This window comes from Lagopus leucura, unplaced genomic scaffold, assembly GCF_019238085.1.
Source record: "Lagopus leucura isolate 7727_CA_CO unplaced genomic scaffold, USGS_WTPT01 Super-Scaffold_73, whole genome shotgun sequence".
In the NCBI taxonomy this organism is placed as follows: Eukaryota; Metazoa; Chordata; class Aves; order Galliformes; family Phasianidae; genus Lagopus; species Lagopus leucura.
In genome coordinates, this window is record NW_024962252.1 from 82,529,654 (window position 1) to 82,556,329 (window position 26,676).

Consider the following 26,676-nt stretch of genomic DNA (forward strand, 5'->3'; position numbering starts at 1 on the left):
TCTCCACTAAAATCTTGGTATTTAACCTCAATTTCATCTGTTAAAAGTTTAACAGCCTATTTCCGCCACTGCTCCAACCATGCTTAAGTGGCTGAACCTATCTTCCAGCCAGCCACGAATTCCCAAACTTATGGACCATGCAGTGAATCAGGCTGGAGCTGGACAATCAAGTAACCCTTGTTTCCCCAACTGTCTGTGCAGAACAAATCTTGACACAAGGTGTTTTTTTGTTTGTTTGTTTGCTTTATTTTGCAAACAATACTACTTTAAAATGAACCAAATACTGTCTCCTAAAAATCCCTATCCTTGGCAGTTGGCACATGTCTGCAAACACAAAGAGAGCGTTAAACCAACCATAACCCTGCTCCAGGCACCTGAACCCCAGTCACAAGCATGTGTTCGAAATCCTACAGGCACAGTAGTTTGAAATGCAATTCACTCTTTGATACAGCTCAGTAGTTTAAAAGCAGAGGGGCCGTATCCTATTAAAAATAACAGGAAATCAACCATAGCAATAAATGTAAAGCTTTGGCTGCTGCAGTTTCTTATCTTCCATGAGCAGTTGGTGGTATGCAAAAAGCATACATCTTTTTCTTTAAAAAAACAGATCAAAATAAACAAATAACAACAACAAAAAAAAATCACTCCAAAACTGAAAGTTCCACTTGAGAATAGCTTACATCAGTCAGTCACAGCTTTGGGAGACCCAAATCCGTAAGACCTTCTCCTTGGACGGCAGGATATCCTGTTATATTTTGATGGTTTACTGCTGCCTCCAGGCAAAAACATGTCACTGAGAAAACAGAACTGGTGCAAAAAACTGACAAGTCCCAAGGAATCTCAGAGGTTTTGGCACTTCTGACACAACTTGCGTTATTCTTCTCATGCAATTTTTACACCCAAATGGTATCTTCATCTCCTCTGATAGTGCTTTTCTTGTTATCTACTGAAACAAATTGAGATCTATGATGATGGCAGTTTCTTCTAATGGCTTACCAATACTTGAATGAGGCTGCAGCAGTGCAGTCTCACTTGTGGAGCTGCAGGTTCTGCAGGGCTGGAGAAGACAGCACAGGGCAGGGAAGGGGTAGCCAAGCCTCTTCCCTGAGCATAATACAAGATATAAGCCAAAGGCTTTCATTAAACTGACAGATACTACACCGAGCTTTTTGCCAGAATAACTGTGTATATTGTGGGTATGACTTGTTTTCCACTCTTAAAAGGCAGAGCTTTGCCAACAAAACTTTAAAGACTAGCAACAACAGCATGGGTGAGTGTTTGCATCAGTTCGTTTGCAGCACACGAGTGAAGTTAACCATGGTCCAGTTTCTTGCCAATCTAATCCGCACATCATTTAAAACTAGTACTAGATATTTCTTACTCTGATTAGGTCATACAGGCATTTCTGAAGCAGACTGCTCAGGCAGGCAGCCCTGCTACAAATCTTATTTATTTATCTTTAAATCAGTGGAAAATTGCAAAGGTTGGAAAAGTACCAGGGACAAGCGCTTCAATACAAGAGATAGATACCTCCTTTAAGAGCTAAAAACATTTCTAAAACATATATATTTTGCTTACGTTCAGACAACTAGGCATGCAAGTTGTACGAGATATTTACTATGGAAAGATCAAACCACTGCGTCTAAAAACAAACAAAAATGAAAACCAAAACAAATAGACCAACATAACTAAACCCTTCCAGACCTAAAAAATAAATAAATAAATAAATAAATAAATAAATAAATAAATAAATAAAACCAACACAGAGACTGAACCTCCTTGCACTAGACCTAATTACAGCAGAGTAGTTACAACATGTTTGGAGAGCACCTCACCTATAAATGAGTGCTAGAAACAGGGCTCCATCTTTCCTATTATCCTGAAGGAAGGTGGAAGGGAAGGAAGTTCCATTTTGTACCCCAAAGAACGCCGAAACCGTCTTACATTAATATACGTAGGGAACTGAATCAAAAGATTATTTTCCTTTGCATATATTATTTTTGCAAAGCTGTTTCCCTGACTGCAAAACCTATACTATAGCTGTGACTGTAACTTTCATTTTCTCATTTCAATTGCCTGATTTTGAATCTCAATCAGTTCGTGATTTCAAGAACAAGGGAGACATAAAGTGTTTTTCAGATCATCTGCCTCCAAAAGCAAAACCATGTTAGCCAAAAAGTTCCACTTCTTGATACTACTTTTGGGTAGCCCCTTCTCTGGTATCAAAAGGCCTAACAAAAAGCTGCAAAATGCATGGTGACCACACTGGCAGGAAAACATCAGGAAAGTAATAATCACCAGGCTACCAAAATGACATCCCACTGGGATATTACAAGGCAGAATTTAGAACTAAGGAATTTCTTCACGCTTGAGGGCTAACTTTCAACCAACACCAACCCATCTGTCATACATCATTTTATGTCTACTTTTATTTCTTTTTGCTACAGAAAAAAAGGGGATGTACTTCAGAAATGTTACGGATCACCAGATCTGTTTCATATATTATCAAAGCAAAACATTCAAGCATTTTATGGAGTTTAAGATACTAGAGTCCAGAAGTGCTTTTTTTCTTCTGTAAGCAAGGCTCTCTCTTTCAGTCAAATTAAAAAGTAAAGTTCAAGGTATGTTGTTAATTCCCTGGGGGAAATGATACACAATCCACATGCACAAAGAAGCTGGCTTGAGTGTGGTTGTTTTTACAGCATGGAATCTGTTTCAATCTATGTTTGTTCAACGAGATACAAGTCTAACAATGGCAATTTGCTAAAAGCTTGTGCATTAAGAACATAAAATAACAAAACAAAACAAAAAGTCATAACTCCTTTCAAAGATACAAGGGTAAAAAAATGACCAAAACATAAGCACTGCACTTGATTGGTTGTTACAAAACCCCATGTTCCTGTGAGCTTCATAACTTCAATAATCCATCTGTAAACACTAAAATTTCACATTTTGTGTCCTCATTTCTTTATTTTTATTTCATAAAATAACCTAAGTTAGAATGGACCCACAATGCCCACTGTCCTCTGTTGCAGACCCTGTCCCTAACCCCCAGCTGCCGCACTCCTAACACAGCTCCATGCCATTCCCTCGGGCCCTGACACAGCAGAGCTCAGCGCTGCCCTCCACTCCCTGTGAGGAGCTGCAGCCGCCATCAGGCCTCCCCTCAGCTCCTCTCCAACTGGCCTCTTTGTCAGTGTTCGGACTTGACTTAAATACAGGATTGCAGCCATGATGGCATTCTAAAATGATGAATCATTTCTAACAGTTGTTTGAGGCTTATTAGGTGGTTTCTTGTTCTCTCTTCACAGCTGATATAGCTAAATGACACTGTTGTTGTTCAAGAACAGCAACTTCTGCCGTTTGCTATTTCACAGAATAGGTTAAAACATCTCCAGTCCCTTGCCCATGTTCCTAACACACATGTTACAGAACATATCTTACCATGATATATGCTTATACGTTACCTACAAAGCATTTGCACAAGAGTACTGAACTTCTCTTAGTCTATTCAGCACTTGGATCGTAAGAAAAATGTTGGCTCAACATCTGCATTTTGTTCTTACCACAGAGACCCAAAGCAACCTTTAGGCAAGACTGCATGGGGATTTCAGAATGGGCAAGTGATTTCACCAGATGGGAATCAACCAGAAGACAAACACAGCAAATATCACTGAATTATCAACATTAGAAATAAAATAACATTTTTAAAAGTACATTAAAACGTTAGAAATATGAGCAACAAACACACATACTTAGTGTATGAGCTTGTTATTGTGGCCAGTTTTTTTTGCAGACGGTCAGTTACACTGTAGTATGGCCTATAAATTGGGGGGTCACAGCGCACTTCCTACTGTTTTCAAAAATAGAGCATTCCACAGTTAAGATATATTTTGTCTTCATCAGCTGCAGAAACCAGTTAACCATCATTTAATCACACATATTTGGAGAGTGACTCATCAGATGTCAGGTGCTTAACGTGCTCCTCAAGTAACCATCTAGCTGCCGACATCCTTCCTCCTCCATCTCCAGGGCACTGTGCATAAATGATCACAGCAGTGGAAAGTTTGTGTCAGAAGATTAATATCGTTAGTTATCATGGTTAGGATTTATATCACTGAGAGAGATCTGCAATGCTATAACTCTTGTACCATTAGGTACAGGCTGTATCGTAAAGCAAATAATTAAGAATGGAATTTCCTATATGATTTGGAAATCTCTTTATTTTTTTTTTTTTGGAAATGTTCCACTTATCTATTCTTCAGCCAGCACAGTGCGGGCTTTTTTTTTTTTTTTTTTTGATATAAATTCAGTTATGCTACCTATTGAAGTCAGTCTGTCACTTTAATTCAGCAAGTTTCAAAAAAGTAGCAACCCATAATTCATTACTGCTCCACATTACTGACAGCAGCCACACGACATCTGGTTAGTGAGATGTGGCAGCCTTCAGCTTCAGGAGCTCCTTTTGGTGTTTGTCTGAAGGAAAATTATTTTGATCCCTAAATTGGTCCAGATAGTAACTCAAGAGTTGTCCCACTCTTCCTGCCTACGTAGCTGCCAATACTGTACCAGAGCGAATACACTTTTCAAAGCAACGCATCAGCACTAGACATGAACTATCCAAGGAAGCTCCTAACATCTAAACCCTGTAATAAGCACTAGAAGCAGAGTTTTTGTAAATGAGAACTGTTCCTTGAGTGTGTCAGATGAGAGCTTTGAATTTTCACACAGCTGCTGGGTTGGCAATACCAGAAGTGGATTTCCTCGGGATTCTTTTGAGTGCTGACGTTTAAAATCACAACAAATGCCTGGGTGGTTGGCTTAGACTGGAGGACCTGTTCTAACAGCTGGTGGAACATCAAAGCACAAACAGAAAATAAACGGGCTTAAAGCACCTAACAGCAACACAAGAAGGCAGAAAAAGTGATCTGCTAAAAGAAAATAGCAAAGAAAAGATAATTCCCATAACTAAAGTATCTTGCACAACGCCTCATAACCAACAGTCCCTTTCCAGGCTCAACAACACAAAGCAACAAAAAAAAACCTACAGAATCACTCTCCGTAGGAACATTTAACTATAAAAAGCACAGCAATACAGAAAATCGCTGCACAAACAAAAACGCAGAGGGTAAATCATTCCCACTGAAATTATACAACCTGCTGAGAACTGGGGAGGCTACAGCTAGCTTCTTCCGTTTTAGTAGCAACTGTTGTCTCTAGCAATGCTGCCATTAAAATACTTTGCAGGCCAACCAAAGCCAAAACTTTTCTTTTGTCTACTTTGCTTACGCAGCAACTTAAAGCAATCCATCATGGAACCAAACAAATAGAATAATTTTTTGATCTTCCAACAGGAAAAAGCATTTGTAGATGCATATCCAATAGAGAGCCAAGGATAAATGAAAGCGCTGCAGACTTGAGCCAGGCTTAACGTACCAAAACATGGACAAGTTAATTACAAGGGTGTCCTTGACCTCCTGCAACATAAGGCCAACTTTTTTTTTTTTTTGGAAACTGTACACAAAACACTGACACTAAATGCATCAGTAACACTTCTTTTATGCAGATTTTACAAATAGGAGCGATTTTTAGCAGATTAACAAAGTGAGGGAAGAAACGCCAATAGATGCCTCAATCTTTACAACTTCATTCAAGTCACTTGAACTGCTTAGTGGGCAAGGTGATGGTGGGTTGATGGCTGGACTAGATGATCTTAGTGGTCTTTTCTAACTTTAATGATTGTATGATTTTATGATTCTATACATTTTCATCGGGACAGCTATTGGAATCCCCATTTTGCAGCTACTAAATCAGGTTCAGAATAAAATAGGAAAGTGTTTATTTGTACACTTTGGATGGAGGCACTGTAAAGAAAGAGTTAATGAGTGTAACTTCAATAACATCCACTCCTGGCTGTATTTTTTCCACCACAGTGGTAGAGCACATCGGAGAAGGGAAGAGTGGGGGTATTATTACTCACCCTGTATTACAGATTGTATGGGAACTGCTGAATCATGGCCTGAACCTCTGATTGACCACCTGAGGCAAGCAATGAGTCAGCCATGGGAGAACAGGTGAAGGCAACTCACCTGTGCTGCCGGAAGGGGTGGAGCCTGGCTTCACCTCTCCTAGACCCCATTTAAGTGCTGACCGCTACTGAGGAAGGATCTCTTTTTGGACATTGCTCTTCGTGGAGAATATTGTAAGCCTACAAAATTGGTAAGTATTTTCCTTTTATTATCTTCCTGTTGCAATACTCTTACTTAGCCTAACTTTCCTGGATATTTCTTAATTATAACATCAGTATATTCCTTGATTACACACAGATGAATCAATCAAAATAGAAAAGGGTAGAAGGAGGGACTCAACTTTTCTTATTAACCCTAATCAACCAGAGGAACCAATAGTCTTCAAAATTTTGGAGAATTCCTTTGTCTCATCCCAACTGGAAGTGCATTTATCCTTATGGAAATGCAGAAAAAAGCTCTGTACAGAGAAAGTGGCTGCATCAGTACGATTAAGGAAATCCTCTTCCTCCAGATTGGTTTCTCCCCACAATGCTGTAAATTCAACAAACCACATTCAGTCTGAGAATGTAATAGCTATACATGCTTCTGGATCTCTTTCAGTTAGCAAATACAACAAAGATATTAAGTAACCAAGGCATGAGAGCTGCCATTCCAAGAAATGCTCCAAAAATAAGTAGCAAAAAAAATGATAACTCAGAAGTCACTTGCTCTGCACAATTATCAGACTCCAACACCCCATCTGGAAAAATGCAGCAAGTTCTCAAATAAGTCTAAAAGACTTCAATATATAAGAGTTATGAAAACAGCCAATTCCTGTAACTGTTTATTATAGTTCCATATATCTATATTTTATATATAATTATAATCCCATACATCTAGATGTGTAAACACAATAAAAAGCTACAAAAAATGTCAAAAAATACTTCCAGAGAACCAGATGTTAGTTTCACCAAAGGGATACAGAATACATACATGTGGTTGATATATCCTGATTTTTTTTCATTGGAAGGACTCATTTTTGCCAGTACTCATTAACTGTTTTTGAAAGATATGTTTTGCTTTCACACACACACACACACACAATAAGCAATTTTCACAGAATCACAGAATTGCAGAGGTTAAAAGGGACCTCAAGAGATCATCCTGTCATACACTGCAAATCCTAGTTCTAGGGTTTTTCTGTGTGCTCTGAACTTCCAATGGAATATATTTACTAAGTGTATTTCTTTTTAATTAAATACCAAGTTAAAACTGTTTCCACACTAGCAACTGATAAAAAAAGAAGTCAATTCCCCTGTAAGTGTCACAAGTATTGCCTTGCATTATCCTTCAGCATAAAAGCATTTTGCCAGGACTTGCTGCAATTAACACCTTTGCTGACCACAGAAATCAAAGCTGAAAAACTTTAAAAGTGCCTTTTCTTCTTTCTTAAGACTGACTATATGTAAAGCTTATTTAATGAAATGTTGCTACCATTTCCATCAGCCTTAATCTGGAGAGTAGAAGAAGTGGGCCAATCTTCTGTCAAGATGCTGCTGTGTCGAGGCCAGTTATCTCTGCATTACTAATAACTGTTCTGCCTCCTTATTGCTACTCCAAAATCATATTTCTGCTGAACTTAAAGTAGGAATTTCTGAGTGTGGCAGCATAGGCAAATGCAACCACTCATCTGGAGAACCCTTTTCTTTCCTTTTCACCAGGGGCTCTCTGAAATCACTCTGCCATGATGCCCAACCATTTTCAGAACCAATATTGACCTTTCCTAGTCACAGGGTCCCTCTCCCAGCTGTGTAGCTCTATGGCATTTCTTTGACATCACAGGCTGCAAGCACAACCCCGTGTTTCTTGTGTTTGTACATATGTTGGTCTACCATACACACAGCAACAAGAAGTATTTTTTGGAGTAGAGGAATAAGCAGCTCTGGCTCACATAGGCACAGAATGTGAAATATGGTTTAATAAAGCTAACTAGATCTCAGCTTCATGCTATCTCTTTAAAGTCTCCCATAACTAAAATGCTATTTCATGCAGTAAATCCAAAAAGCAGACGTAACTGAGAAAAGTAGACTTAGAAGCCTCTTATCTGGTGAAAAATCTTGCATCATCCAGCAAGAGGCAAAGAGGCTGCTCCAAAAGAATAGCTTTTTTTCAATCTCTTCTACCAAGACATGTAAAATTTGCATGCTCTGATGTGCTTCAAGAAGTCCAACCCTCACTGATAAATGCTCTCATACAGCAAAATACACAAGCAATCTATAGATCTACGGATGCATATACAGTATAGACAGGATCTTAAACTTATAGTGGTGTCTGGTTCCATAACATATGCCCTTCTTATCAAATGTCATTTGTATTGCCGTGCCTGCATCTGTCTGCACAGATGTCATCCCATGTAAAGAAGCATATGGGCTTAAGCTGACATTGTTAGCAAACAGGAAGAGCTTTTGGCAAAAGAAACTGCACATAAAGTGTTCTCTCTTAACCTATCTTTGGTTGGCTCGTCTGCTCAGCTAAAACTGGTAGGTTACTTTCTGAAAGGGCATAATGCCAACCTAACAGATGGGCAGAAGTAAAGTCATGCCAAAGAAACAGAATGTGCATCTAATTTGATAATTAGGGGTTGAATTTCCCCTTAGAAATATTGCAGTGGCAATGCACACTAAGTTTCCAAGCTTAAGGGCAAAAAAAAATATGCTTCAGCCTATCCAGTTGCAGGTTAATTATGAATATGGAAGAAACAAACAAACAAAAAAAGCCATGGAGAAGGGAGGAGACCAACCAAAGACTCCTATCATTCAGGATTAGCGTTCTTCAAGGAGAGATGAAAGAGAAAAAGGGGATGAAAGTAGCAGTAAGATTAAGCCTTTATCCTGAAATAGCTCTCCACAAGGGACACCTGCAAGTCTTGGCCAAAACAGTTCTGTGGCCTCACTGAAAATAATTTATGCTGAACAGAGATAAAAGTAAGGAATTGGTGGCTACTTTACAAAGCATTAAACACAGCTTTCCTGTCCACAAGGAACAGCCAAGCTGATAGCTAGTAAAAGGCAAAGGGCAAAGTGTTTATGGCTCTGTGGAAATCCTATATAATGATGTATAGGAGCGCTTGAAACTGCTGAAAATTATCTTGGTTTTGATATACAGTGATACATACTTGTGGCTGCTAAAAGAAAACATGAACAGCGAAGGACAGAAAGCAGAGGACCCAACTGAAAATCTACCTCTAACACTTTACAAGTATTCATGCAATAATGCAGTAGTCCCACGAATACTCTAAAAAGATCTGTTAAAGCAGGCTCTTCTCGTGAACTGCTTTTCTCAAGTGTCTTCCCCTTTACCTGCCTTTTTAAAGTCACTTTCTTCAACAGGACAAATGCCAAAAGCAATGCAAGCCACAGTTTGGGAAAAAAACATTGCTCTAATTCATTCTCCTCTTCCCACTCCTAAAGTGACTCTTTACAGATTTACAGCTTCTAAAACAAGAGTATTAAGAGTAATAACAGCAACAGCATCAGTTAAGTGGGATTTGCAGACCAAATATATATATATATATATATATATGTATATGTATATATATATATATATACACACACACACACACATATATATTTGCTGACCAAATATTTATTGGGATAAATGAGAATTTTAATCCTGCTTTTTTATCACATAGAGCTGCATTGAAGTATTCCAAGAAGTGTTCGCTTACTCTCTCATGTTTCCTACTTTGGGAAGCTGAACCTCAGAGAGGCATTTATACCACTGCCAGAATGGAAATTAGCTCTCCAGCTCTGATTCACATCTTTACAGCGGAGCAGAAGACTTAGCCACAGATCTAAAATAATATGAAAGGGATAGCTGCTAAGTGTCTCAAATTGCATGCTCTGCTTTACAGACCTCCATTGAGACATCTTCCTCTGAAGAAATTTGTCAATTAAAATCCCTTTGTTCAGCTGTCAAACTCTGGTGAGTTACTTCCTGGGTATAGCATGAGACTTAATTGAGCTTTTGTTTAATTACGATCAAGACAATGATGCTCAAATGAAGAACATAACATAAGCAACTGAGTGAAAGCAATCAATTAGGATGACCCTCAAACTGGGCGTTTAAGGGAGAAAAAGAGGCCAGTCAAATTGGCCATAGGCTAAAATGCGAAATATAAACCTGTTACTTCCTAAAATAACACATGGCTTTAAAAAGCAAATAAATTAAATGACATGAAGTGCAAAAGAGATAAACACTGTGAAATAAGATGAAGATTTTATACGTCAGTGCAGCTGCCATAGCTTTGGAAAATGTAGAATTAAGTTAGTGGATTAACATGAGTGCTTGTGACAAAATAGTAAAGTAAAAAATAAAATACAAAAAAAAAAAAAAAAGCTCCACAAATCTAAAGATTTGATCCTGAAAACTCCCAAATTCAGGACTAAAAGAACACAAGGGGTGCTAATTCAAGATCTAAGACAATAACACAAGAACACAAAGAAGCGTCAATTGGCAGGGCAGCAGCTGCATTTGCCAGACCAAGCAAATTTAATCAGAGGGGTAAAACCTAAGAACAAGTTTAAAGACCTCCATATTCAAGCATTCGTTCAATCTTTACATACACTAAGAGTTTCAAACTCACTGACATTATAGGCAAACACACACCTTGATAGAAATGGCATTTTACATATACAGAGGCTCATTAGAAATCAAGATCACTTAATCTCCAAAGTTTTCTGAAAAAGAAGAAGTATTCTACTCCACTGCTATGGAAATTCAACAAAGCTTTTTGCTTTGAAGTCTCCTATCTAGATTTATTTTTTACTTACTTTGAAAAGTACATGTCTATGTCTGAAATCCAGCACACGTCCCAGACCTGTGTCTTATAAATGGTAAGAGAATATGTTAGCATGCATATATTCCAAGATTCAGAAATGCTCAGCCAGCCTCCTATTTTTTTTTCCCATCACCTGCAGAGAGATACTAAAAAATGTAATTATATAATAAATAAATTCTCACCTTTGAAAATCAGGTCTTCTCCTTTCTCAGTAGCCAACAAAAATCTTCTATTCATTTTACTAAGAAAAGCCAGAAAGGCTCCACCAAACGTGACACCGTGCATCTCATACACTTACTTTTTCAGCCAAAGTTGATGGCTGAAGAGTTATTAATCAGACAAAAGCATTTCCCCCATGAAACATCGAGAAAAGTAGCATCATGGTTGGTTAGAGCAAGTAAACACCAGTATTCACACAATTTCTGTAGTCCAACCTGAGCTATCACCCAGGTGAGTTTACCTTTCTTCCTGATAAACAGGCACATAACAAACCAAAAGCAACCAAAATAACCCACACCATGATGCCACACATTGAGGACCAGCTCTCCTTTGGTCTCTAGAAACTGAAATCACCAATCTGACACAGTATGCTGCTCTTACAGAACAGACACCACACTGAAAACATTATCTGAAAGCAGAGGTTCACATGCATGAATAAGAAGTTATACAGCTAAGCAGTCTGCTTAGCTTGTTGTACAAATTATCCAAGTGTATCAGCTCCAGTCAGAAGTTATACTATTTTTCTTTGCCTGCATGTTATTACAATAGCATATGCCATTAAATTAAATAAAATATGAGAAAGTATCAGCTAGAAAGATATTTTAGACAAAGTAAAGAGGAAGAAAAAAAGAATCACCACAAAAGGATAAGAAAAAATAGAAAAGTAAAGCCTTTATTACAGAAATGATACTAGTACATTCTGAAAGAGATTGTAAAATTAATGGAAAAAACCCAGTGAGACAGGAAGCTTAAACACAGCTAATCTAATGATGCCTTTCATAACACAGGAAACAAGCACACTACCAAAGAGATGACAAAACCAGAGATTATTTGAGGCGTTTACTTATTCCCAGACCTAGCTAAAAAGTGTGTTAAAGGGACTCCAGCTAAGCACATCAACCTTACTACTACAGCTTTTTGTTGTAGAAGTCAGAGTGATTCATTTTGAAAGCCATGATCCTGTATGCTTAATGCAACAGCACGTCACATCACAAGCATCAAGAGTTACTGTCACTTTCACGTGTTCACATTGGAAACACTATTTCCTCTTACTCAAATTTCTGCTCACATGAATGCTGCAGTTTGGTCTGCAGAGCTGCAGGATGCAGCCAGAGGCTTTGGGATGGAATGTTCGCCAGTTGGCCTTCCGTACCTCCAGTGTGAGGTACCAAATAGATTGACTAGTCGTGAAACACTGAGTTGTAATTCTCCTTCTCCCAGAACATGATGTAAAGATGAGATCTGTACTACAGTGCCAACATCTCCATATACAACTGCAATGCTAAACCCTTCATACATCAGCATTGGTCTGGATTACACTGGCTTCTCTTTCACAAGACTCTGAGCCCCTTTTATCTAATTATGTCTCTCCACAGCTATCTCCAGATCTGAATTTAAACTAACCAAGCCTCAGTAACTATGCCTTATGGCCTTCCTCACAAGAGGAAAAAACACTGGTGAGTTATCACCATGATCTTGAGAGGACAAGGAGAGAACAGCACTCAGTGCTACCAGACACAGCAGTCGGGCGTCCTTTCTGTTTCTCATTTCCTTTGACCTTACAGTTAGTCCTTGTGAAGTTCCCACAGTTGGCAAGGTAATGCATCCATGTTTAAATACACTTAGCACAAAATGTACGCATGAGCTCGATGATGCCTTGTGTGCATGCTGCCACCGGCTTCTCAGAGCTACTTCTTCAGCCAAGAAGAGAAGGAAGCACACAAATCACTGAACACATGACATGAAAAGTTTCACACATACTCTGTAAAGATATACACAAATGCTGCAAATAAATTTAACATTTTTGAGCCTCCTATAAGCAACCATTTCATGGACATATCTTGAACACCTGAGAGAGAGAAGCTGCAGAGAAGGAACAGAGTTTACGTTCGAGTCAAGGCATCACTTTTCCAATGTCAAATGCAGCAACAGGCATGGTGATAGCAGCACACAATGCAGTCACACGTAGCAAGAAGTAAGACAGCCTTTTTTCTTCAGTTGACAGAAACTACAGTTTCTAAGTCAGTGTGTTACACATTTTCCTATATTTCTCTACATGACTATGAGAGTAAGAGATCTGTTGTTTAAAAACAAAACAAAAGATTCAAGTTCTCCCGAAGCTCTCTTCTTAACAGGCAGAATACTCAACACCTGACATCAACACAGGTATACAAAATAGATTCCTCACTGTTTGTTGCTTTGCACATCCCTCAGGTTGCACGGAGGCTTGGCACTAGCACTGTCCTATTATTATACAGGTCAAATTCTTTCAGGTTTGAGTTGTGCACATGGAGATAGCTATGCACGCCAGAGAAATAACTTCCCAAGACGCCAATGGAGGAATCTCTACACACAAGTCATCGCACAAATGGCCCCTATGTGTGCTGGTTCTCCACAAGACGGACTTGGCAAGTTTTTTCAGATCTGCTTTCCTATACACAACAGATGAAATCATAAGACAGGTGTGAATACAGCCTGCACATCACACCACAACACAGTTCTAGCTGGGGCAGGAATGTCAGTGTGCAGGTAGATATATGGTCTGTCAAATGCTTCAGTATAAAGGAAATGAAGTGCATACCAAAGTACTGGTACAGAAGTACAAAGTATTGCAAAGCAGATCATTTTCATTGATTGTGAAAATCCCAAAAGATTGTATTGCCGCCACTATTTACTTAAAAGATCTCTGGACTGTTTTTACAGTGCTATCTTATGAGATTCTCTGCTAAATAATGTGTATTAAGTACATAAGCAAAAAGAAAAGAAAAAAAATAGTCCAGTAACCCAACTCATCTTCACCCTTTCAGCTGCATAAAGAGCCAAAAATTAATGGAACCAATATCAAATATTTTTTATTTCAAATATGTGAATGTACACATATATTTAGAATACATACACATGTATTTTAAATTTCAAATCACTATGGAGAAAGGGACCCAACTGATCACAAAGTCAGAGCCTTGTCCAGTTTCCTGACAGATGTTTAAACCCTTCACTGAATGCTCTAGAGGACTGGCTAGGTTATTTTAACTTGGTCCCCACAGCAATGCTATGATTCTTGAGAAACTGGTACAGTAAATCATAGAGCTCATTAACAGAAGGTTTTTTTCCTGGTAAGCAGTTTGGATTCTGTCTTAATCTCAAATAATCTTCATATTTTCAAAGGGTCTCTTCAACACTGACATTTTAAACATCATTTTATTTTCATTTCCATTTTTTAGACTTCTTTTAAAGGTACTTAACAAAACTAACACCTCTTGCATTCTCGAACCACGCGCTCAAGCTGTGGTGGGCTCTGTCTTCAAGACAGCTATTTACAATGTCATTTTTCCATTCCAAGAAAATATCTGAATAAATGAGGATTTCCTTCATTGCTATATCCTCTATCACTGTGTTTGACATACAACATGGAGGGACGAAGAAGTGTATGTATACATATATAGTGTATATAAGATGTATACATCCCATCCCTGGAGTCATTCAAGGCCAGCCTGCCATAGGGCCCTGGGTAACCTGGTCTAGCAGGAGGTGCTCCTGCCCATGTCAGGGGATTGGAACCACCTGGACTTTAAGGTTCCTTCCAATCCAAACCGTTCTGTGATTCTATGAACAAAAGTATGAGAACAGAGTAATCAAAATTAAGACATATTTAACAGTAGACATTGCTTTTTGAAGTCAGCTTTATTAGCATGGAAGATACTGTATTAAGTGAGCTCTGGCAAGCTTGCTGCCTTGCTCTCATGAATATCTCAACATATTACTCTGGAGGGGGTGAAAAACAAAGTGCAAAATTTCACAGCAGCATGCAGTGTGTTAGCGGTACTTGTCAGCTACACTAAACATACACTGCTAACATGAAAGCTAAGCTCCGTGTTAACAAACTTGTATTGGAACACAAGCTGAATATACAGAACTAGGAAAGAAACCTTATATAATATCAACAGAGGTTAACAATGCTGACTAATGTAGCAAAACGCCTAATTGTCTGGAAAGGGGTGGCTGCACATTGCAGATGTTTTGACAGATTAATTAGCACATGGATGACGATCTTCATGTCTAAATCAGGTTATAGGAAAGCTGTAAGAATATATTAATATATCTGGGAAAAAAAAAAACACTTGTGCATCATAAGGAATATCTCAGCCATCATCAGGCAAGGCTTAATGTTTTCTGAAATCGCATCCTACTCAGATCAACCCTTTGTGAAGGATTGAAGTGAAGAGATGCACATGGAAGTGTATTACAAAAGCAAAGAGATGTTCTGTGAGTAACAGTTTTAGACTGCTACAACAGCAACAAAGACCAAGAAGTAAGACCAAGTAGAGAGAGACTGTCGCTCCAGGCTATGACATTCTCCTTCAAGGTGCCTCCAGCGAAATACTCATCACTTCACAAGGTCAGACCCTGAGGTAGGATCAGTAATTCCCTTTTGAAAAGAACAGTCTCTTAATTATCTAGCTTGAAGTTTGCAAGAAATGCGTATTCCTAAATCTGCATATTTAAATGTACAGGTTTATGAAAATTTACCAATTAAATGCAGAAATTAAAAACATGTCTACATGAGCTATTTTACTCAGAAGCAGAACCTTGTGCCCTACTTTCCATTCTGAGCTCTGAAGCTCTGCTAATGCTTCTGCCTATCAGCAAAACACTGCATTCGCCTTCCTCTTAAGTTAGCAGCCAACGTCTTTCCCAGTAACTTAATAAAAAAATTTTTGAAAGCAGACTGAATCTTCACAAAAGAATGAAAATAGAAACTCATCCTAACCAGTAGCTTCAATTCCCTTAAAGTGTACCAGACAGGAAAGTTGAAAATAAATATAAAACAGTTCTGATCATTTCAAATGCCTCCTTTCCAGGACTTCTGAAATAAACCCCCATCACCCCCAAAGCTCACAAAGGTTTTTCCTGTGGCAGTTCTGCTCCCACTGAGCACTCAGAAATCTCTTAAGAGAGGTGAGGGATTTTCTCAGAAATTTGTATTTTCTGTATTTGGGGTAGGAGTTTAAAGGTCTGTTCCCACTGAAGGCATCAGAAAACAAACTTGATTTCAACACGTGATAAATTAGGCCACTGGATATTTAACTTTTCCTTCTTCTCTCCCTCTATCTTGGAGAACAGGCCCAAAGTTCTGTGTAGAAACTCCTTTACACAATGTCTCACCTTTAAAGGACCTGAGATAAGCAAAGCATATCACACACACAGGAACTGCAGGGCTTCTACTAACAGTAGGATAGTTTTGGTTTGGAAGAATAAATGAAAGTGCTGAGGGAAGGGGTCTCTACGAAAACATCATGTAGTGGTAGCTGTCAAACATGGGATCTGGCCCCTATGAGTTGAATCTCTGATTGGCAAAGCCCTCTGATTTTGCCCAGGCTTGTCCAAAAGCCTAGCTTAATTATCATCATCAATAAAAAGCTAAAGGCATTTTATCTACAAGGTAGTGAATGCCTCCTCTCAAAGGAGGGAGTTCTATGATAAGAGCTAATCTAAAAAACCCAAGGAATGCAAACTATTTTCTCAGTTGTAAAAACATGAAAGAATTGCACAAACACAAGTTAAAGCAACTGCTGGTAACCTCACGCTTCTCCTACACATCCAGCTAAGCCAAGGCGAGTGCTCTGACTCAAGGAAGTCCCAAAGAAAGGCATCACTTTGATGTACGTGCATGAAAACACGGACATTTCCATTCACTTCATTTTCTAAGCTCAGAAAAGCAGTGCAATGCCGTCTTCAAAGAAGCTTTGGCCCTTTCACTGGGGAAGTCAGAAAATCAATTTGTAATAAATAAACTTTCTGTGAAGCCTGAGCATATATAAAACCACAATATTTCAATTCCACCTGCATTAAATAGAACCACTGCAGTGGGTTACAGGAACTGTTACAGTCGGCCCCATCACCAGCCGCTGCCCTGCTTCTAACAGCAGCTTACCCTACATCCCCTCAAGAAAACATAACAAGCATCACAGTAGACACTTGTAGCATGATCTGTTATAAGGGAAATTCCTTAATACCTGTCAGATTGTGCTTGATTTATGGCCTAGAGCACTGTGGTTAGCATCCCTTCAGCTGACAGCTGGAACCATTCCTTTTATCCCCATAACCAGGTCACTTTCATTTTTCATCCTACCAGGCTGCTGGTTTGTATGATTTCCTTTGACAGCAAGTATTACCATTATTTGCTTTAAAAAATAAATTAAAAAAATAGTGATTTAGCAGCATTATATATGTTGCCTTGCAAACTACTCCCTATATCTAGACAGCATACTAAACCAGAGGGTACTTAGCACTTACTAATAGACAATCATTATTTTGCACATGTATTATCCTACCTTCTCTTATTGATCCCTTCAAAATGAAACTACGCTAACATTTTCAGTTCAACTTCGTATGAGCATTTTCCAATCTCTCTTCTTTGATAGGGGATCACAAATTTAGTATTCCAGGCGGATTTGAGCATGTTTAATAATCTCCTCTGTGTTACTGCAACAGCATTTCACAACACTGTTTTCTTCTCCCTGATGCTAAGCATTAAGAAGGTGCACAGGTGCACAAATGAAACACTGCTGAAGTCTTCCTCCCCACCTTAATACAGTTAGTTTACAATCCAGTAACATGAACGAGTAATGTGATTATTCCCTCCAACATGCATATTCTTGAATTTATCAACATCATCTGCTATGCTTCCCTTTTACCCAGCTTTCTTGGATTCCCTTTACAATTTCTCAGTCTTCTTCAACCTTGTCTAATCCAAATACTTTTGCATCATTAGCAAGTTTTGGCACAGCATCATTCACCCAGTTTATTAGATCACCAACATACACATTCACCACCCCCTGTTGTTTCTACATCACCTGGTAATTTAAGGTTTACAGACCAAAAAAAAAGTTAAAAAAAAAAAAAAGTTCTTAGTCATAAATGGCATCATTTCAGCAAGGTACTGGTGAAATAAACAGGAAAGGAGCAGTCTTTGAGAACTAGGAAGCAAGGTTGCACTTTCCAAAAGCCTGGCACTGAACAAAGGTCAGTCTCTAAACTTTTGATTAGCAACACCCCATGCTACGAAACATCACAGTGGGCTGTAGGACAGCATTCTCCCCAGGATATCACCCATTCAACATTTCCCACACCTGATTCCCTCAAAAAAAATCTTCTGTTTAGAAACTCTTCTTAGCGCTAGTTAAATTTATGATTCATCAGTGATAAATTTGTAGTCACGACTTTTGAAAAAGTTGTTCATCTGTAGTTGATTATAATACATATGACTGCTAACAACGACAGTAGAAAATACATTTTAAAACAAGTATGCACATTCCTTTTATGTACACACTTTGCACCGCATCAGTCTTGAGCCCGTAATTCCAGGTGACACTTTCAATATTGATAGATCTGACCTTGGGAAATACTTTGAAGAGCAATCTTGAAGCCTTTTTTTTTTACTCTTCTTTGTATCTAAAGCCAAAAATACCAATCAGTATTGCTCAGGAGGTAAGCCACTGCATCTGCATAGTGGCAGCACCTTCAGTTTGAGCACCATCTCCACCAGCTCCCTAAGATGAAGCCAAATTTCATTATAGTATACACTGACAATTGAAGAAATTAAAATATTTCTACTCCTTTGATTCTTACCATAAAACCACCCTTGAATTCATAAAGTTTACTTAAAAAATGTTCCACTGTCAACAAACAAAATAACAGCAGATTTAGTGAAAATCATTCTCATTGATTGAAAAGGAAAGTAACTCAGCCACAATAATGTGCAAAAACTAAAAGGCATCGTATTAACCCATCAGAATCAGACTATTTCATGAAAGAGATGAAGACCAATCAGGAAAACTCCCATAACCTTACTAAAACCTAATGCCAACCTTCTGACACTTTAATACACAACTTAAATCTTTCACACTCCAGAGTCCTCCTCAAACCCCCCATGCTGGCCAAGGAAAAGGGGACAGGGGTAGAGTGATGGGGAACAGCTCCTGCCTTAAGGCCTGTTCCTATATCTGTAGGTAACCTTATAAGCTCAGAGCATGCTGGAAAACAGCAGGCTGTGCAGCAGCCCTGTGCGGAATCTGGGCATCTGCAGTATGGGTGGACAAATGATGCTTGCTCTGGGCACACATAGAAGCACAGACATAGGCAGCCAAAAGCACCCCATGAGTTTTGAGGGCTCCAGCATTAGGCAGAGAAGGGAAAACACACCATGATGGAACAGAGCTTTTCCAGACAAAGTTTCAGAGCACCTCAAGCATGGATTCCTCACACGAGGAGCAATAACTACAGTGCCACCACATGAAACCAAGGTCTCCTCTTCTGGAGTTCCAAAAGGAATTAGGCCAAGGTGTGTTGTACTTGTGGTGGACCTGGACATCAAAGAGACTTTTTGGCATGAAAATTAAGCCTTTATCAAAATCATATAATTGAACTGAACACACAGGCACAAATATATTGTGTACTAAATATTATAGCCTAATTCTTGCAAACATTTGTAACTATTAATAATAAAGAAATTCCACAGTTTCTAAAGCAGTATTCATGAATATGAATTTAAGCACGTGGGTGAGTCTCTGAAGGACCAAGACCTGTGACGGACTGAGAACTTGCTACAAACTGTGCACCAACAGCAGTTACATCAGAAACACAGAATCAAACACAGCCTTACTGAGTACAAGGAGAAACAAGTGAAGACTAACCCCTTTCGCTATATATAAACAGACTTAGAACAAAGAAACAGCATAGTTACCAGAAGTATGTAAGCAAATATTTTTTAAAAAATATCAAATACTTTCTTCAAGATTGGAGGAGCCACTGGCAGCCAAAGCAATCTGCTAAGTGCATGGGAGCAGATCCACTTGACAGGAAGCCAATCCACTGTTACACTGTGCTAAGTAACTGACAGTCTGGACAAGGATGGCCAGGAGAGCAGTCAAGGCAATCAACATGAATTGCTAATTAACTCTGCTCCAAAACTATTTCTTTTGCTATCACTGAAATGGTTATCAGACCCGCTTAAAACCATTCACTAAAAACCATTCACTAACGTAGACAGAGCAGCTTAGAGAGTAGCCCTGCGGCCCCAGCCGGCACCGTGACACCCTCAGGCCAAACAGCCATGCCCTCAAGCCCAGCGCACACAGGTGCCACAGAGGAACAGATGGCCACAGGCCTAGGAAGCACTTTCCTGCTGATGGGGCCAAGCAGGCAGCACTCTCAATGTTCCTACTGCCACCCATTGCATACACACAAGTGCCCTCTGCCTGCGAGCAGCTCTGGCACAGCCTCCCACAAAAAGTTCAGAGAAGTGCTGTCAGGTACAGAGCAGGGCCTACAGCTTATTCGCATTGCTCTGATACCAACATGCAGAATGTTACACCATATAAAGAGCGCTGCTTGCCGGTGACTGACCTTCTGGAGGGTGCAAGCTGTGTGATCCCTGCGGACTGAACTTCACAGCCTGACAAGTGGTCCCCATAGTGCCTTCCCCGCGATGGAGAAGCTGCAGGTGGCACTCAGGGGTAGGGGGAGCCATCTGCCATTTCACTGGCAGATTTCCCCAGCTCCGAGGAACTTTCAGCATGTAACAGTGTTTCTGGAATAGCCGGAGCCAGCAGTAGTTAAGAACTCGAAGGAAAAGAAAGCAGCAGCTTCTCGCAGAACTATTTCTTTCAGCCATGGTTTCAGGCAACCAGCCAGAAATCCCAGAAAACTTTCTGGGAAGCGGCGCGTTGGCGCGTTGAATCAGAGCCTCTACCGACCTCTGTTTGCTTCCACCTCGGTAAAGTTACAAACAGCCGAAGAGATGCTCACGATAGAACCGTGTGGTAACGTGATGCAAATCGCAGATAAAGCCTCGTCGATAGGAAGACGCCAGCACAGGGTCCGTCCACACGCCACTCGTACATTATGTAAGCCCGTCCCAAACACGCGAGCCCGGAACCCTCCCGTGCACCGCCGCTGTGTCACTGTCCCCCGCCCGGGCACATCGCGGTGCAGCAGCAACAAAGGCGAAGGTACCGGGGCGGGGAGAGGCGCGGGCACGGCGACAGACCCCGGCGATCTGCGAGCACCCACCAGCGCCGCGCGTCCCGCAGATTGCACCCCGCGGCCGGCCAGGCTGTCCGAGCCGGCTCATGGCAGCTGGCCGACCGGCGCTCCCGGCCCGAGCTGAGCTATTTTAGTCGGTTACGAACGGCGACGAGCTGCAAGAGCAGCGCGCGGCGAGCGACGAACCCCGCGGAAGCGCCTCCCGCAGCACGGAGCGGAACGCGCTCCCGGGACGGCTCGGAAGGCGGCGGGACCCAAGCGCGGCCAACTCGGCGGCGGCTCCTTACCTGCTGGGCGGCGGCTCCGGCTTCGTGCGCTCCCGCGGGAGGCGGCTCTCCCGGCCCGGAAGGCGGCCGCCTTCCTCCCTGCGGGGAGACCCGCTCCCGCCGCCCCGGCCCGGCCACGGCGAGGAACTTCGGCGGGGCGGGCGCAGCTGGGGCCGCCGGCGGCAGCGCGGGGAGCCGGGACGCCCGGAGCTGCTGCCGTCGCCCGCGGGCTGCGGGCAGGAGGAGGCCGGGCGGGAGGGAGGGGACTGCCGTCCCGCGGGGGCGAGCGAGCGAGCGAGCGAGCCGGAGGCGGCGGGGCCGGGGCCGGGCTGGGGCGGCGCGGGGAGTCACGGCCCAGGAATGCCAGGAATGTGGGGCGGCCGCTGCGGCCGCGGGGCCCGGAGACGTCGGGACGCGACTTGGGATTTCTTTTTTTTCTTTTTCTTTTTTTTTCCTTTTAAATCTTTAAAAAAATAAAAATTTCCCCCCCGCCCTAACGAAAGAGGAGGGCTGAAACCCACCCAGAGGAGGAGAAGGGAAGAGGAGGGAGGAAGAGGAGGGCGCAGGCCGCTGCCAATGGGGGCGGCCGCCCGCAACAGCCCTCGCAAGGAGGGCAGCTCTGCCAAGTTTGGGGCAGAGCCACCGCCCCTTTCCCGCCTCCCGCCGCGCGTGGCGGAGAGGGGACGGCCCGGCCGCGGCCTCCGCGCACGTGTCTCGGCCCGCGGCGGCGGCGGGGCCCCAGCGGGGCGAGGCTGAGGCCGAGGAAGGGGTGGGGACACGGCGAGGCACGAGGCGAGCACCTTCGGAGGGACGAGGGGCCGAAGGAGGCCGGGCAGGAGTGGACGAGGGAGCTCCTGAGCTCCCCTCTGCCTTCCTCTCATAACTCCCTATTAATACCTCATGGTCTGGCTTTAATAACATCACCTCTTGCCACCCCCCGCTCCCCACACACACAAATTCAGTCATAGCGTTTTTTTTTAATTTTTTTTTTTTCACGGAATGGCCAGGGTTGGAAGGGACCTCAAGGATCATGAATCTCCAGCCCCCTTGCCACATGCAGGGCCACCAACCTCCACATTCAATACTAAAGCAGGCTGCCCAGGGCCCCATCCAATCTGGCCTTGAACACCTCCAGGGACAGGGCATCCACAACCTCTCTGGGCGGCCTGTTCCAGCACCTCACCACTCTCTCTCTGTGAAGAACTTCCCGCTGACATCCAACCTAAATCTTCCCTCCCTCAACTTAAAACCATTTCCCCTTGTCCTGTAGTTATCTACCCTTTCAAAGAGTTGATTCCCTTCCTGTTTGTAGGCTCCCTTTAGGTACTGAAAGGCTGCAATGAGGTCACCCCGCAGCCTTCTTTTCTCCAGGCTGAACAAGCCCAGCTCCCTCAGCCTGTCCTCATAGGGGAGGTGCTCCAGTCCCCTCATCAGCTTTGTGGCCCTCCTCTGGGCCCTCTCCAACAACTCCCTGTCTTTTTTGTACTGGGGGCTCCAGACGTGGATGCAGTACTCCAGATGGGGCTTCACAAGAGCAGAGTAGAGGAGGACAATCACCTCCCTGTCCCTGCTGGCCACCAGTCCTTTCTCCATTGTAGCACTTTCAGCCTCTTGCTCACTGCGTGACTTTCACCTTCCACAGGGGGGGCTATTCCTCACCCAACAGCGCAGAGCGAGAAACAGCGCTGGGGCCGTTCCACTCTTGTGGCATTGCACATTGCTGGAGAACAAGCAGTGTACAAAGCTGTTTTGAAACTGCATGAAGCATCCAGGATGCTCGGCAGGTGTAGGAAAGCCCTTCCCGTAACTGCTGCAATGAGAAGGGACAGAGTGCAGCAGGTTGTAGGAAGCAAGGAGCACCATCACTGCCATGGGCAGATCACACCAGCCCAGAACACTTAAGACTGGTGTATTAGAAATTACATGTGACCTCTTTGCTTGTCATAGCTGATGGTCAATTTGCAATTCCTTTTGCATTGTATTACATTTTTTAATGTTACCCACATTCCAAAAAGCGTATCCAAATACAAGTGGGACACCTGTGTAAATGTCAAGTTTACACTTGACATATCCCTCTAAAACTGTGACAACAGGACTTGTACAGACTGGAAAACTATGAAAAATAGTACAAACTGAGGGCTGAAACTATGAGTTGTTGAGTATTTTTGCTGCTTCTACACTTTACTGAAGGAGTACATGAGTAGATTCAAAGGAGTCAGTATTAATCGAATTAATAATGATAAGCAGATCAAGAGCTGAGAGAGGGCGAAATAGCACGGATTCTTGATTTTCATAGGTAAGTAATTGTGTTTAAATACTGTATACTGAAACATGGGCCTATGCTTTACCTCTGCCATAATATAATTACATTCTGCAAGGAAAGTCCTTTTCATCTAAGACTTTCAAATGTTTTATAAGTGCCAGACCTTAATGAAGAAAGTAATGATCCCCATTTTACATAGGGCTACACTGAGGCATTAAGAAGTGACACCATTTAAGATTGTTACTTGAATTAGATTAGACCGCATATAGATACAGAGCTTTCAGTGGCAACCTGGAAGCACCATCAGATGTCAGATGATAAAATGGAGCTCAGGGCTGCTGTGCTCTGAAGTTACACAGTTCAACTTCATGCCAGTAAACAGCTTCCCCCTCCCAAGTGGAAAGTTGCATGAGAGAGCAGCGTGCATCAGAACTCAAACTGAACTTGTTAGATTCCTGTCGTGTTCTCTGCACAGTGAGAGGTGTAAATTCTTTGTTTATAAGATGGTAAGGATTGTCTTTTGTAGCTGTGCCTCAATGTGAGCTTTAGCAGCTGGCCATTTTTAGGCTTAGCAGCTGGCCATTTTTACTTTCACAGGTTGCATTTGAAGAAAACTTATTCAGTGACCTCAATTGCAAATGAAGTTGCAAGTTGCTCACAAATTCTGAACGGGAGGTTTTATGTATTGCCCAGCTGCAGCACAATTCCCTAGAAGAAATAAAAACAGACAGCATAAATGTAGTTGGACTATTTGTCAGCAAGAGCTGCTACTCAACAAATTCTGCAAAACTAAATGTGTTTCAAAGTTATCCAAACAAGAAGATTCTGAGACTGGGAATTGTGAAGACCACTACTTTTTTCATGAGATTACTTAATGCAATGTCTATATTATACTCTCAGTGACTGTAGCTGGAGACACTTTAGAAGCACATAGCTTCATTGAGATTATAGCTAGTTATTGCAAGGCGTCTTCCATAAGCAGTTTTGTGTTGTTAGTGCTACTATCCCTTTCTAAGGCTGTTGAATCTTTACGTACAGTTTTGTTACCCCAAGAGCTGCTAGGAGTACGACTCTGGGATTAAAACAGAGTTCTTACTACTTGGTGGAAGGTGTTCAAAAGTTTCATATCAGATTGATACAAATCGTTTATTTGGTTCTAAACCTCTATGCTGGTTCAAATTTGCCTGGAAAACTGACAGGTTAATCTTCTATCAGTCACATACAGGCTGGGCTGTATATTATCTTTCTGTGCCACTGAGAATCATGTTACAGCATTTTATTTTTTTTGGCTGAAAAGGTGACAATTCTAAATAATATTTAGAGACTTTATTGACTCAGCATAATAATTTATGGAATTTACCTCCAAAATATTAGCTCTGGTATATCAGATATATCTGATATATCTTTACTATCAGTTTCTTCTACAACTTCATCAAGGTTATTATACTAAGATGTTCCATGGAACAGTAGAGTAGATGGGAAAAATTACTGACAGAGGACTATGCCCTAGCTACTAGTCTTCTGTGTGATCTGGGGCATGTAACAGCACATCCCTGTACCTTACTTTTCTTCTCTGAAAATTGACATAATGATAGCAATCTCAAGAAGGTGTATTTTGATTTGCAGATGAAAGCAGTGCATAGGACATATGTGTTATTTAAAAGAAAAAAATAAGTCCAAATAATGGATGTGAGGGGCTTGAATGTTGTCTCAAAACCCAACACTGTTCAGCTTAACCAAACATTTAACTATCAGCAGAGGAAAATTGATTTTATCTGGATCAAAATTCAGTAAATGTTTATGTCAGTGTTATCTGAAGAGTCATGTGCAATTAATTTTTGGATATCTTAGCACCTTGAGAGCAAGACCTGTATTAAACATATTTTGAATGTATTTAAACCGAGGCTCAAGCAATTCCTGAGTCTTGTTATAACATGGAAAAATCTCAGTCCTTGTTGGTTGGTGAAACCATGTCATAACCTGTTTTGTATAAAAATGTTTTTAAGCTGTGCTTAAGCAACAGCTGGTGGTTTCTCCTGTGAACGGTAGATGATGTTTAATTAGCCTTACCATCATCTACATTACAATCAAAGAATGCAGTTGCAACACATTCCCGATTTGTATTGTAAATGTGACCCTAACTGTGTTCCTAAAATCTCTGTCATGTGCTGCAGCTGGGTACACTGACCTGATTGTAATGTAAGCAGAAACTTAGTGCACTAATATAAATTCCTTTTCCTAAAATCAAATTCATTCTTGTTAAATTGATACTTTCAATCTTTGAAGCTTACCACAAGCAAAAAAAAAAGTTTAGTTCTCTAGTATTCTCTGCTCATTAATTATTCCAATTAATGGTGCTTCTCAAAGTCATCTCTTAGAAAAGGAATTTGGATTACACAATCTTGGAAAACAAACCTGTTGCCACCAAGCATGAGCTAACATGTTATAGTACTCTACAGCTTATCACAGGCAAGCCAGCACCCAGTTTTGTAGACCAGAAAAAGCCTTGGTTGATTATCTGTGCAAATAAACTATGCTTGTTGAATATTCTAGTTTGCTTATAGTCCGCCTGAGGCCTTACTGAGTACCTGTGCCTCTTTTTAGCTCTCCAGTAAGAGTTGCAAAATGAAAAACATTTCAGCATTTGTGAGTAAAATAATGAACTTTAGATTTCATGGTTGTAAGCACTGTCAATGGAACCAACATGAGCGATATACCTCTCTGTGCATCTATAACTGCTGTCCAAGTTAAAATAGTGCTATGTTCAGGACAGAATGTTTTTCCATTTTCATAGATTAACAGTTTGGTTACTTTTGAAAGTATCATCTACAATAGTCATAAGTAGTCTTATATAGTCTTCAGATTTCTGAGACACAGCAGTCTCCTGGGGGAAAATCACTAGCTTTTAATAGAAGTTAACTAATCTAGCATTATGATGATAAACCTAAATGCATACATTTCTGCCCCATTATGTAACATGCTCTATGTGTATAACACCTGGCTGAATAGCAGCACAGTAAGTCTACATAGCAGGTA

At 41.2% G+C, this 26,676-nt stretch overlaps 1 protein-coding gene across 2 annotated transcripts in view; it reads right to left on the reverse strand.

Moving 5' to 3' along the window:
- PTPN14 (protein tyrosine phosphatase non-receptor type 14) overlaps positions 1-21,475 on the reverse strand; it is a 106,582-nt gene extending 85,107 nt beyond the window's left edge. Inside the window, exon 1 of one of the 2 annotated variants that reach the window (XM_042862238.1) lies at positions 21,399-21,475. The gene's annotated coding sequence lies outside the window, so the exon portion shown is untranslated. Of the gene's footprint in view, positions 1-20,472; positions 20,491-21,398 lie in introns of those variants that run through there. The other variant, XM_042862239.1, reaches the window with a different exon arrangement.
- Positions 21,476-26,676: the final 5,201 nt, after the last annotated feature.